General features: G+C 34.4%; 1 pseudogene; it reads right to left on the minus strand.

The window, feature by feature from the left end:
• Positions 1-13704: 13704 nt before the first annotated feature.
• Positions 13705-13841, minus strand: LOC145291817 (U2 spliceosomal RNA; annotated as a pseudogene).
• Positions 13842-14731: the final 890 nt, after the last annotated feature.

Below are 14731 nucleotides of genomic sequence, written 5' to 3' on the forward strand. Positions count from 1 at the left end.
AATGAAAATATTATATATATATATATATATATATATATATATATATATATATATATATATATACGTTTTATTTTTTATTGCCATATCTTTCTGTTAAAGTACATTATTGTTTCAGCTACCCGGCCATATTTTTGGCCGTCTGTAGCATCCTCAGACTTTTACAGAAATGTTCGTTATAATGGGATGAAAGAGTGAATAATGTCAGGAGAGGGGAAGAGCAGAAAAAAGAGGAAGGGGTCAAGGGGGAAAGGTGGGAGGGGTGCTTGGTATGTCGGTATGGTTTTAGTTTGGGAGTTTAAGGACCTTAGGTTGTTGTGGGAGAGGGTCTGGGAAGTTCATTTCTGGTGTGGCTGAGGGCATAGGGATACATGGATGGGGAGGGGGATGGGTGGGGGTAGGAGGAAGGGGTTACTTTATAATTCGAGTCTTAATGTTTAAGTTTTTTGGGGTTTTTTTTCGCGTCTCGTTGGTGAGATGATTTCTTGAGAAGTATGTCTTGACCTGTTGGGTGTTCGCTTAGGTTCGGAGGCGGGGCGCTATGATTCGGTTCATTTGTTTGGTTTTTATTTGTTATTAAGTGATTGGAGAGGGTTAGCTAGCGGCCGTGCGCACGAGCACAGAGATGCGTACATACACACATATATACTTAAAGAAAAGTTCACATGTTCACATATACACACACATCTCCGCCTTGTCGTGCAGATAGAATAGAATTTATATACATTAATGAATACACTATTATATTATTTCAATATTTTTATTTTGTTGATTTACCTCTATGGCTTTGGAAAAAAAAGTTTATCTTCCCAAAAATGAGTAGGAAAACCACTTAACAGCTTTTGGTTTCTCGTAGATTTTATTGAAAAACATTGTCATAATTATAATATTTAGCACTCTTTAATAAATGTACAATTTTCTATTGATTGCTCCCATCTGGGTGTAAATACTATGTAAAGTGTATTTCCCATATATATATATATATATATATATATATATATATATATATATATATATATATATGTATGTATGTATGTATATATGAGAAAATGATTACATTCAGCATGAAAATATGAGAGAAAAATGGCAGTGGATTTTGTATAAGGAACATCTGCAAAAAATCTGGATTAAAAACGAAAACACTGTCATTACCCAATTAGCCATGTTGGTGATATTATACAGCTATAGAATTGCCACTTGGCAATAAATAAGCATAAAAAGACTGGACACTAAAACGCGGAAAATTCGGACACAGTACAGAATAACATACAATCATAAGTGTTTGGCGAGACGGTATCTGCAACTGATTCTCCCAAAGACTGACCATCAGCGAATCGAGCGAATATCGCGAGTACCCGATATTATCCAATGAGCTCTTAACATCCAAACCTCAAAATGGTGAACCAAGACCATGAAACAAGGGCTGTCAGTATAACTTCCATCGTAAAGCTGGGCAAACATTTTATGTAAAATTGCCCTACAAATGAGACGGAGTCATAAAACAAGTCTGCTACATGAATTGTCCAGAGTGTCGTTGATAATATTCTAAGAAATCCCATTGCAACAAAACTGGAAATCTGGTTAACCCAATTATGTGACAAGAATTTTCTTGGTGAATTCACTCTATATAGATAAGAAAAATGCTCTATACACTTGCTGAAAAGAGTATTGTTCGACTATGATCAGGAGTGGATTATAATGCCTTCCCAAGATGGAAGGTTGTTGCCCAATGTTTTTAAGAAAATGAGTGGTAAAAGGAATGACAGCATGTGCCGGTTCAGGCACACAGGAGCAATCGACATGCATAAAGTATTTTGGGGGGACGGTTCCTATATGAGGCGACGCAGTAAAATATGCAAATATCTCCACTAGTTGATCTGTAAAACGTTGAATATCAAATGCAACATACATTTTGTGAAACATATACTATAAAGAAACAATTGGAAATACATCACACACTATCCAGTATGAGTATGCAATCACTACAGCAACGTGCCTCGAAAATGGCCCATGAAACATGACATAGTAGTATTGTACACGAGGAGCAATGAAACTTGATAGACGTTTGTGTCCGACATATTGCTGGGTTGAACCGAGCTGAAAGTGAAAAACAATGAAATACCACAGTTTTATGTATAACATTGAAAAGAAATGGCATCTTAGGAATATCTTTCATATTCTAATAATTATAGGAGCTACATACGCATCAAGGAGACCCCCTGGAAAATATATCCGGTGGACTATTTGAAAGTGAGATTGGACCAATTATTCTAAAGGGGATAATACGAATCTTATTATAACCGATAACAAGATTCAGAGCTACAACCGGTGGCCACAAGAATGCTATTTTCGCTATAACATTTTGATCTTACAAGTCTTAGACACCAGGTTGACAGGTTAGAAGAAATAATGACGCGCCGGACGTAACCGGGTAATTTAAATTGGTTCTTCTTCATAGTTGATGTAAGTAGAAACAATGTGTTATATGTACCGCCACCCAATTCTTATTCTTATTTCTCATTCTCGTCCGGTCGCTGCGGTAAATTCTATTTCGTCACCAAACACACACATCAATCCAAATCCCAATGCGAATCAAGAACTCTTCGGCTGCCCGAGAAAGTTTTTAACCAAACAATTATTATTTGTCAGGGCCCGTAAGTATTACGACAATTAGCTTGAACTGGGGCCTTAACCTCTCGGGTCAAGCACTACAAGGGATGCACTGAGACTCAGTCTAATCGACAGATTTAAACTTTAAAATATCGTTTCGATATCTGAGTTAGCGAGTATATGTTTTACAGTCGATAAAATGCTGACTCTTCATGTTAAACAAACTGATAGGAATATGTTTTAAAGTCAGAATATATATATATATATATATATATATATATATATATATATATATATAACTCAAATAACCTAATAATGAGTGTTGTAACAACACACCCGCTTTACGATTTCCTGTTGCGCATGTGTACATAAACATAAACTCATAACAGTGTAAACAAATAAACACAAAGCACTACTTCTACAGAATTTGACCTGAGGACTACAATATTAGCGTTATTATTTAAAAAAATATTGTTTAACATGGGAAGGGTGGGGATATTTTGCAACTATTCTGTATTACAACTATACTGTCGCAATTTTCTTACAAGTATATCAACTTTGACCCCTTTACGACAATAAGAGCATTATACGATTTACTTACGAGCTTAATTTTTTTAAAATGTATTCTCCATTTTTTAATACACCTTTCTTAAGAGCATTCATACATTTTCTTCTACACTACCAACATAAATTAATACCCCCGAAAATGTGTGTTTTTTTTACACACAAACAATCACCAAAATAAAACGTATTGTTTTACTGTGTACGTTTTCAGCGTCCGAATTGTTTTTTTCGTGTTTAATTTATCCAAATAAACAATTGTTAATACTTTATGTTTTGTTCTTTTACATCGTTCATTTCTACATTGCCTTAATTAGTTTTATTGACCTTATTATTTATATGAATTTAATATTTGACCAAATGGGTCATGATTGTTTGTTTAAAATAAATGAAAAAAGTTAAATTTTATATTCATTTTCTATTTAAAAAGGAATTCTTAACATGGGGATAGTGTTTTTAAGTATTCTGTACTTTCAACTAACAATTTCATTTGAAAAAGATATATCAAAATTTGAATTCAACTTGAAGTATTGCAGCATCTGTTCAGTGCGCATTTACCTATAAGTATGACAAACCACTTATAATTGAATGACCGTAAGTTTTTTTAAAGTAAACCATTATAAACAGAACGACTCATAGAAATCTATCGATATTCCTTTTTCATTTTAATTTACTTTCATAGAAATATTTCTGTTATGTCACGAAAAACAATTCATCAATTCTTCGTCAGAAGTGTCACGCTCGTACATTAATTCCATAGCTAATCTAAAATACTGACACAACGGGTCATGGGTAGTCTAGTATATATATATATATATATATATATATATATATATATATATATATATATATATATATATATGTGTGTATGTGTGTATTCATCGCTAGAGAATTCCCGCTGCCTTATGCAGAGGCAAGTGCTTGTAATACAATTTCCATCGCCGGATAAGTTTGCAAAAAGATTACAACAATTATAAGATCTTTGTACATTTATTGTATATAAATTATATTTCTTTTTTTGTGAATCCGGTACATTTTTAATGATTCTTTTTGACGTATGTGTATTAAGGGGTTGATTTTTAATATTCATTCGCTTTTTCCATTTTTTTCCTCGATTAGATGTGTATATATTCGTATTACTGTAATGATTTAATTTGTTTTACGTAATGTGTTTTAGAAATAAACATTTACTTATATTTGTGAGAGAGAAAGAGAGACGATAGAAATGTATATGCCAAATATAATGAACAAAATAAGTCCTACTTTACAACAATTTACAAAGCGGTTTATGTGATTGCTACTGTATCTGCTCATATTAATTATTTTCAGATTTTACATAACGATATTTTTTTCCTATATAATTTATGTAAACTTGGTTGTGGTGGCCCACTTTTGTGATGGATACTCTTGTTCATAAATAAAGAATACTTATTTTGATGGTCTATTTGGATAACTCCGATTTCTATTTCATTTTTGGTTGTTATTTAATAGGGTTTCTATAATTATACTTATCTACATTTTTTTCAAAGTACATCGTTCAAAATTTACAAATCATTATACAAACACGATATTTCATATGAATTTTCAAGCATTATTATTTCTGATCGATGATTAGACGTGTGCCAGCAAAATTAACGGGAAAATATATTGAAGTAAGTAAAGTTGCAATGACTATTAGAAAATGCAGTTCGATGCCTCCATTCAATCTCGAAAGACAAACGATTCCCCCTGTATGGCAGCTGTGCGTGTAATTGTAAGGCAAGGGTTGCGTAATCTCCAAGGACACCTCTCCTAAATCGGCACTGTTTGGCTCCAGTGGCAAGGAGAAATCCCAGACGACTGGAAACAATGCCGAAATAAGCGGAGAGCTCATACAGCACCTGGAATCCCAAATAGTCACCCATTTAGTATTGACTACGTTTACCGTTGCGTAACTTCGATGATCCAGCAGAAACCGGTGTGCCAACGTGAATATACCGTATTAGAAATTGCAGTTGATTATTCATTTATTACTTAACGACAAAGAGTGTGTCTTTTTTATAAACGGTTAGTATAAACTCCTCATGGTTGGCATTTTTAAAGCATTTTAATTACCTATCATGCCCTTCAATAAGGTAGAACAAAAGGAACACTCGCCGCGTACTTTTTGTAATTCCATACATGATTTAAGAATGAATGATTACTTGAGCGAAACTAATGATGCTTTCTATCACAATCAAAACAGACAATTCTTTTTAGGTAATTATAAATACTACTGGACTACCTGTGATCCGTTGGGTATGTATGTTATATTAGCTATGGAATTAATGGATGAGCATGACGCTTGTGACGTAAAGAAGATAATTTTTTGGTGACATAGCAGAGCATTTCTATGAAAGTATATTAAAATGAAAAAAATAATAATATAGATAGAGTTCTATCAGTCTTTCTGTTTAGAATTGTTTATTTTTGAAAAAACAAAACTTACAGCCATTGAATTATAAGTATTTTGCCATACTGATAGGTAAATGTGCACTGAACAGATACAATAATACTTACAGTTAAATTCGAATTTTTACATATCTTTTAATTTAAACGCGAAAAAACAAAACAATTGGAACGCTAAAAACGTACACAGTAAAACAATACGTTTTATTGTCGCGTTGATTATTTATTTGTAACGCAAATTGGAAATAAACATATTTTCGTTGTTATTTATTTATGTTGGCAGTGTAGAAGAAAATCATAAATGCTTTTTAAGAAAGGTGTATTAAAAATGGAGAATAAATTTAAAAACAAAATAAAAGCGGTGGGTAAATCGCCGTTTTAAAATGCTTTTATGGTTTACGGTTAAAGTAGATTTATTTGTACGAAAATTGGCTTAAAATAACTTAAACGTAATACACAAATGAACGATGTAAAAAAATGCAGAAATTTTTACAATTGTTTTTTTTTTGAAAACCACATTGATTGGGATGCTAAAAAAGCACACAGTAAAACAATACGTTTTATTGTCGCGTTGATTGTTTGTTTATGTATGCATGCGCAACTGCAAATCCTAAATAGGATGTTGGGTTACAGCACTCGTTACAAGGTCATTTTAATTTTATAATTATAGAGAGTGTATTATCTGCTTTTTTTTAATTGTTCGATCCATTTTTCGCTTGCTTTATTTGAACGTCAAATTTCATCATTTAATGTAACATTATAATAATCATGAAGAAAATAAACTTTATCGGTAGGCACCTGTTTCCCCGTAAAAATAAGGACACGTTTTACGCCATGAGGATAGAAATGCTAAATTATCTTATATGGAAGGGACGACTGTGTTTTTTTTTCTTCTTGCAATCCACTATTTTGGCGGGCTTATATTCAAACGTTCGATTCTAGTGTAAAAACGTAATTTGTGTTAGTCGCCAATATTTCCGACTTCCACAAACCGTCTTCAGTCGAGTGATAAATTAAAAAAAAATATTTGGTAAATTACTTTAAGCATCGATTATTTTTTTTAAAAACAAGAAATGAACTCAGGCGTGCCTTCCCCTTCATATTGAGGCTGGTCGTTTTTTATATGGATGAGTGGGGCTTAAATGATTGAAAAAGCATTGGTCACAGTATAAGACGGCTAAAATGGCGGCGTTATCAATTAGTATACATCTAAATTCAGCAAAATTTATTTTAGCCAATTACAGTGCAAAACTGTTGGCAATGTATGAATTTCCATGTACATATTTGTGAAAATATGAAATTGCGTTTAAATCATAAAGGTAAATAAGTTTTAATATATTTTCGCGTTTGGCAATAAATAGCCAGAAACGTTTTCACTTTTCTATAAAAAAACGAAACTAAACAAAACCAAACTCTAAAAGCTAAAGAAAATTTTATTAATTTCTTTGTTACGTATGCCAATGACAGTAAGGATAGGTGTCTAGAAATCGCTTTCTTTCAAGGAAATAAGTATCGAGAGCAGTCCTCAGTCGATGTATATCCCGGTCTGAGGAAATGAGGGCATTTTTTATTGTTTCAACGAAATGTCGACGTACCCTGACAGCGCTTAACATTCTTAAAGAAACGTCATATGGTAATAACTGGATCAACGTTGCTTAATCGACGCCGGAACATGATGATAAATAGTTATCTTCAGGTTTTATATTTAGAATGTTTTCTCTTCTTTATTGGTGCTTTTTAATGTTCAAATTGTCTCGCTTGATTCCAGCATTTAAGTATAATTAAATCTTCAGTTTAAACATCTATGCGTTTTTCTTACTGTATAATTTAATAAATGTTTACATCTTTGAATCTAGTATGTCTTTAAATAGTATTATCCTTTTCACGTTCTATCAATATAGGTTTTTTTCTTATTTCTACGAATTCATATTTGCTTTCTTACTCGGACCATAAATCAGGTTAGATCAGAATTCACAAAGCATACATTCTAGCATTTGCTCACGAATGCAAAATAAGGATTCTTCAACACAATTTAAAATAAAAATCGATATTTTAGAAAGCACTGAAGAGAAACAGTCAATAGAACTTTAAATTTTGACATTAAAAATAAAAACATACATAGAGAACGATGAAGGCTTTGTGTTACCGTCTATATACGGGTCATGTACTAAGAGGGAATCTTCAAGAAAACAAATAAAGCTAGCCTAAAACTCTATGGACGTACAAAAGTTTTATTTTTATTAAATCAGTGTTCTCCGCTCACATCGCTAAGACGGCGTATACTAGAGTTCAGCATACAAAATCGGAGACTATGTTTGTATTACTCTTTTTTCCTAAACAAACATACAGTCGTTTACGACCGTAAGCAACTGAATCAAATTCTGTTGAAAGTTTAGTTGGAAAATGTCTATTCCTATTACATTTAAACTTCTATAGATTTAGGAAGCATGGAACAAAGAAAGAATTCCAAAGTCTAGCAATCCAAAGGAATAAACACATTTCGACATTTTTTATTTCGACGTTACTTGGTGGTTGGCTGTTACTATTTCAAACGTCATTTAATCATTTTATGTCGAAATCCGTGCAGAAATGGCGATAGTCGGAATCAAAGTGGCAACTTTTTAAAAAGTAATAAGCACTCTGGAATACAACGGAGCCGAAAATAAAATCCAAGGCTCTGTCATTGGGAGAATTTCCATTCCAACTTCCCGTCAAAGATAACCAAGATGGAACAGATATGTTCCTAATTGGCCATATGTTAAAAGCCTTTTTCATTTTTGTATTGTAAGATATTTATGTAGATTCCTACCCCGTCATTAACTGTATTTAAATGAGCATGCACACGAAATGAACTATAGATAAGATGATCATGATCACAACGTTAGATGGTCAGGGACTAACACACATATATAAAGGTGCCATAAAAACCATGTTTATACACTCTCATACAATCTGACAACTAGAAGCCATATATATATATATATATATATATATATATATATATATATATATATATATATATATAGCCATCCACATATAGTACTGTTTCGCTGTTTCTCAGATCATCAGGCGGCTAGACAGGCAACTACCTCAAGCTAGGAATGAAACCCGGCCGGCTGTACGACAGTTAAGGCTCCTAACGACCACGCTATCGGCAGATGCTGTACGAGTCATGAACTTAACGATGTTTTGACATAGTCCGAACTGCCTGAGCTCGATTTGTTTACACAAAGACCATCGCTTATACGGTAAGAGTAATTCGTGTATCACCTCTCAATATATATATATATATATATATATATATATATATATATATACTCACCGCAATACAACAATAATTTAATTCGACAAATAAGAGATACAGGAAAGGAAAAACAAAATAAGGAATGTAAGAAAAGTCACTCAATACTAAAACAGAGTTTGTTTTTTAATATTCTTTAACGAAAATGTTCTATAAACCGTGAATTTGAAACCGAAAAAAAAATCTCAAATAGTAGATGTTGCTGACAACTGGAAAATACGTATTATGTGTTTTAACAGGCACGGAGCATGGATAAAAATTACTTGACTTTACAAAATATGATTCATACTTTAACTAATGTTTCATCACTTATAAATATCCATAAACAACTGTGGGATAAGCGTTCAATGCGTATGAACGTGAAGATAAGGTGTTTTTTTTAGAAAAATGTATTATTAAATATGGTGGTTCAAAATTGTTCTACATTATGCTTGGGATTGACTGTTGTTGTAAACTTGGAAGCAATCCCATAGCACCGTGTTTCTCCATGAATTTTTTTTTTCGTTTTAGACAAAAATAGTATGCAAAATAATGTCAATGGTTTTAGTTACACAATCATTCTAGTATATTCGTGTGACTACTTTACCAGTTCGGTATTCATTAAAGATGTAGAGAGCATATTCTATGAAAATTACGATGGAGTTAAGTGATGAAATAAAATATTTGAAATTGTGTGAAATTTATATCTCATAATATTATACAGATATATTGCTATCAAATTGATTTGCAATAGAAAAATTGTAAAGTTTCTAATGTCAGAATATAATATTAAAATTATCCCATCAAATTATTACAAAAATAGTTAAAATAATTTTAAAGGACTATTTAATACATTTAGAGAGCTCCCTTTTCATTGGTTGGTTTAAGTATGCCCTACCGATCACCTAGTTAATAAACGTTATTTATCGATATGTAATTTGCAATTGAAATATAAAGATTTGTAATAGGTAATTTTTTATACTTCTACTTGCTATTTATATCTTTTATATATCGATTGCTATTATTTATTGACTGCTGATCCATATTGCCATATGTCAATTAGTAATTCATATATATCGATTAGTAATTAGTAACTTGTCATATTGATGGTTATTTATAATTACATCATATTAATACTAACTTGGCGATTCTATGTATCGATTTGTAATTAGTAACTGTTATATATTTATTTGTAATAGATAATTTTTATATATCGATTAGTATTTTGTAATTATAATATATAATTTGTAATTAGTAATCTAATATATAAATATCACTATATCTGTGTGTGTCGGTCTCAGTGTGTGTATTTCCTCCTAAACGGAAGATCGTTAGACTATGTGCAAAAGCTCAAAAAAGTGAATTTTTGGTGCATAATTTTATTGGGAACATTAATTCGATACACATAATTGATATAGGCTAAAAAAGGGTTAAAACTTGAAATCAATTACACCTTGATGAGCGTAGTACAATGCCGTCATTATGTGCACGCGTTACATCGAGTAAAAGTGAAATGTATTTAAAAGATATTTCACAAAACTTAAAACGAGTGTCTGTTTGGTGCAACGACTAACGTCACCGAATACCAGCAGAAGCGTTGCGGTTCCGATCCCCACAATTTCTTTTATTTATTTTTTTTTTTACATTCGGATATTCTTGATTTTTTTAGAACGACAATTTTTACACTTTTTTTGTACTTACTAAAAACTTTGTCTGGTTAATTCAGTACTAATAATTCTCCACGCAAGATCGCCATGGGCATGGAATATGTGCCTACATTAAGGATGGCTTCCCGTGTGGCAAGGATATCTCTAGAGAAGATCCTAATTTACCCTATATGTGCTTCACGGTGGAACTTGCTAACACCACTGCATTTATATTTGCCTTCTATCGGCCCCACAACAGCGGAGTTACTATCTTTAAGAGCATATCTGAGAAAATAGACCACATACTGTCTGCACATCCCTCGGCTAACATCCACATCTCTTGTAACTTAAACATCCATAACGTGGAATTGCTGACCCATTCAAATAAGAGAGACGATGAGGGGAGGTTTTGTCATGATTTTGCCATTGCTTATGACCTCACTCAGATTGTTCGCGAACCCACCCGTGTGCCCGACACACCCGGTCAATATGCAAGCCTCCTAGACCTTTTACCTCAACTTCCCCTGAGGTATGTTCATGTTCCGTTCATTCTCCTCTAGGATCCTCCGACCACTCCGTCGTATCAGTAAAGATAAAAACGAAATGTAATAAGTCCTCAGGCGTATCCCTCCACCGTACTGTATACCGATACTCTATGGCTGACTGGAGTAGCTTCCGTACATTCATATCTGATTTACCCCTGCACTCCATGTTTAAAAAGGAAGTATCCTCCATAGTATAAGATCTGACCGAATGGCATAGACCAATTCATACCATCTAAAAAATTCCAACAAAAACCTAACAGCCAGCCATGGTTCTCCCCAGAATGGGCTGCTGCTATCGCGCACAGAAATCACTTTTTCCATAGCTAGCAACGTAATAGATGCACTGAGACTAAAGCTGCTATCAGGACTGCCAGCAACCACTGTAAAAGAGTTATAAAATATGCAAGAGAGCAATATGCCCAGTCTGTTAAATCCAAGGTAGCTGATCAGCGGCTTAATTCCCACCAGTTTTGGCAAATAACAAATAGGATCCTGAACAGAAGTGTGCGTTCTATCCCAACCATTATCACTGCACCAGAGGTCATCTCGTCAGCGTCAGACAAGGCCAAACTATTTGCAAAGAACTTTGCAGCTAATTCTACCCTATGCGACGAAGGTCATCAACTCCCCATATTTCCTCCTATAACACAGAATGAGCTAGGCAACATACAAATATCCGTGCATGAGGTCACCAAGCTAATCAAGAACTTAGATTCCAGTAAAGCAACTGGCCCTGATGGCATCCCAATTATAGTGTTGAAAAAGCTTCAACCATAACTTGCTCCCATACTTACGAAACTATTAAAGAACTGCCTTAAGGAGAAGTGCTTTCCGACTCCCTGGAAGACCTCATCAGTTTGCCCTGTATTTAAGAATTCAGGTGATAAGTCATCTCCCTCTCAGAACAGACCAATACGTCTCCTGTGTGTTATGAGTAAGTTGCTGGAATCCATATTAAATAGAGAAATAGTCAACCACCTAAGCAGGAATAACATTCTTAGTGACACACAATTTTGTTTCCGCTCTGCAAGATCTACCGCAGATGCTGACGGTTATATCCCACACGATTAGTGAATCTCTGACAAAGGCTTCCTTTTTAGGGCAATTGCTCTTGACATATCAAAGGCCTTCGACAAGGTATGGCATAAGGATCTACTTAACAAGATTTCCAGCTATGGTATAACTGGAAATGTTTTCTCAATCATTAAATTATTTCTATCCGATAGACTCATAAGAGTAGTGGTAGATTGACAAAAATCGGAGGCCTGCAATATAAATGCTGGAGTCCCGCAGGGGGCAATCATGGGCCGAACTCTCTTCCTGATCTACATCAAAGACCTCCCTAAACACATACTTAAATCATTCGTTGACATCTATGCTGATGACACAACCATCTACGGCAACACATCAAAGGCTGTAAATGACAAAGTTCTCTCTGATTCTCTCTCCTCTGATCTCGAGCGCGTGGTTCAGTGGGGGAAGATGTGGCTGGTTACATTTAATGCATCCAAAACCAAACTCCTATCCTTACATCATCAACGCTCTGATCCCCATCTGGCATCAATTGTGATGGATGGCTCTCGTCTGGGTGAGACCCCGTGTTTTGACTAGCTTCTGGGTTTGACCTTTACTCCTGATCTGAAATGGAACAAGTACATCAAGTCCGTTGCCAAGGTCGCTGGAAAGATGGTGGGAATCTTCTACTGCTTCAGAAGATATCTCACTGCTGATGCAATTCTCTATCAATATAAAAGATAAGTACGTCCAAGGATGGAATACTGTTGCCATATTTGGGAAGGAGCTGCTAAATATAGCCTATCCTGCCTTGACAGAGTACAAAATAGACTTCGTGGCTTAGTGAAGATGTCCTTTTCTCTACCCTTCAACCTCTCTCCCACAGAAGAGATATTGCAAGCCTATCCTTATTTTATCGTTATTTCCATGGTAGGTCCTCGTCTGAACTCCAATCTCTGGTCCCCGCTCGCAAATCTTTCACGAAAAACACCCGTCTAGCTGAATCCACTGTGAAAAATGTCCCCCACTATATATCTGTGCCTAAATCAAAACGCGTATTCCATGAACAAAGCTTCTTTCTTAGAACTGCACGCCTGTGGAACTGTTCCGTCTGCCTGCTTCCCACGAGACTACAACTTGGATGTCTTCAAGTCCAACGTTAACAAATTTCTAATGAACTCCACCCTTAAGTAAACACTTTATCAAATCTCCACACTAGCGTAATGTACTTGCAATAACCCTTATCCCTGAGTAGCTTCCGGGCCTTGATAAGTGGTGATCACTGTGTAAAAAGAAGAAAACATTGTTATATAATGAATACACAATAACAATTTATTCAAAAACAAGACAGATAGCCATTAGTCGCGTGTTCTCGTGTAATGAATGAATGCGTGAATGTAGGATTGACATGAAATTCTGAAAGATAAACTAAATGACAAAAAAAGTGGACTGAAATGGCTTAAATAAATAAAAAGTAAACGACTTAGTGACTTTAATGAACTAAAGGATGAATTTAGTGAGCTTAAGAATGACTTGAATGCTTAAAAAATAAACGGAATCCTTCAAAAACAACTTGAATGATCTGGTGAATGACTAAAATGGCTTTGAGACTGACTGGTTGTAAAGTGGGTAATCATTTTACATTAAATTAATACAGTAAAGTGATCCCCCACTTTATATCACAAAGTTACAAACATAAGTACAGCATGTAGTAAGAACATATACTACAACTTGATCTTGGCCAAAAGGCCAAGAAAATGGTATTTATTTTATCCCCTAACGAGCAAATTAGGCACTAGGGCGATTTTAAATGTAAGGAGTGAAGGGGAAATAGGGACCCACTCCCTGGGGAGTAGCGGGGCTGGATAGTGACAATTGGTATGAGGGTTTCCCCTACATTCACCAAGGTCTTATATGTGGGGTCGTTATATATTTGCTCCCCCACCGAACAAATTCGGCGCAAGGCCGATTTTAAATTTAAGGACTATGCCGATTTTTAATGTGAGGAGTGAATGGGAAATGGGGACCAGCTCCCCGGGGAGTAGGGGAGTTGGATAGTGACACTTGATATGTAGGGTTGGTATTAATTTTCTCCTCTACCGAGCAAATTAGCACAATGCCGATTTTTAATGTAAGGAGTGAAGGGGAAATGGGGACAAACTCGCCGGGAAGGAGGAGAGCTTGATATTGACAATTGGTATGAAGGGTTGCCCCTATATTGACCAAGGTCTTATATTTGGGGTCGCCGCAAATTATGGTATTTGCTTGCAGTATCTGCCAGAACAGATACTACACTTTGATCTTCATATTTAATTTATTTCGGTAAAGAAAAAATTACAATTAAAAAAATTCCAATATAAAATTTTAAAATTTAAAAACGTAAAATCTCCAAAAGACAAAACAAATTTATGCACAAGGCCCTATAAGATCTGGGTAGCGGAGTGTTGCAGGGTCTTTGTAACTAAAGTAAAAATTAGAGTCTTTGGCGACTTTACTCTTGACTGGCAACATTTATCACAATACCTCATTCACTCTGGGGACAATAAACTAACTAATGCAAACCCCAGCGGTTTTGCATAAAGGATATATATATATATATATATATATATATATATATATATATATATATATATATATATATATACAATTTC

The sequence above is a fragment of the Euprymna scolopes genome, chromosome 12 (assembly GCF_053919585.1).
Source record: "Euprymna scolopes isolate OS-2025 chromosome 12, ASM5391958v1, whole genome shotgun sequence".
NCBI lineage: Eukaryota > Metazoa > Mollusca > Cephalopoda > Sepiida > Sepiolidae > Euprymna > Euprymna scolopes.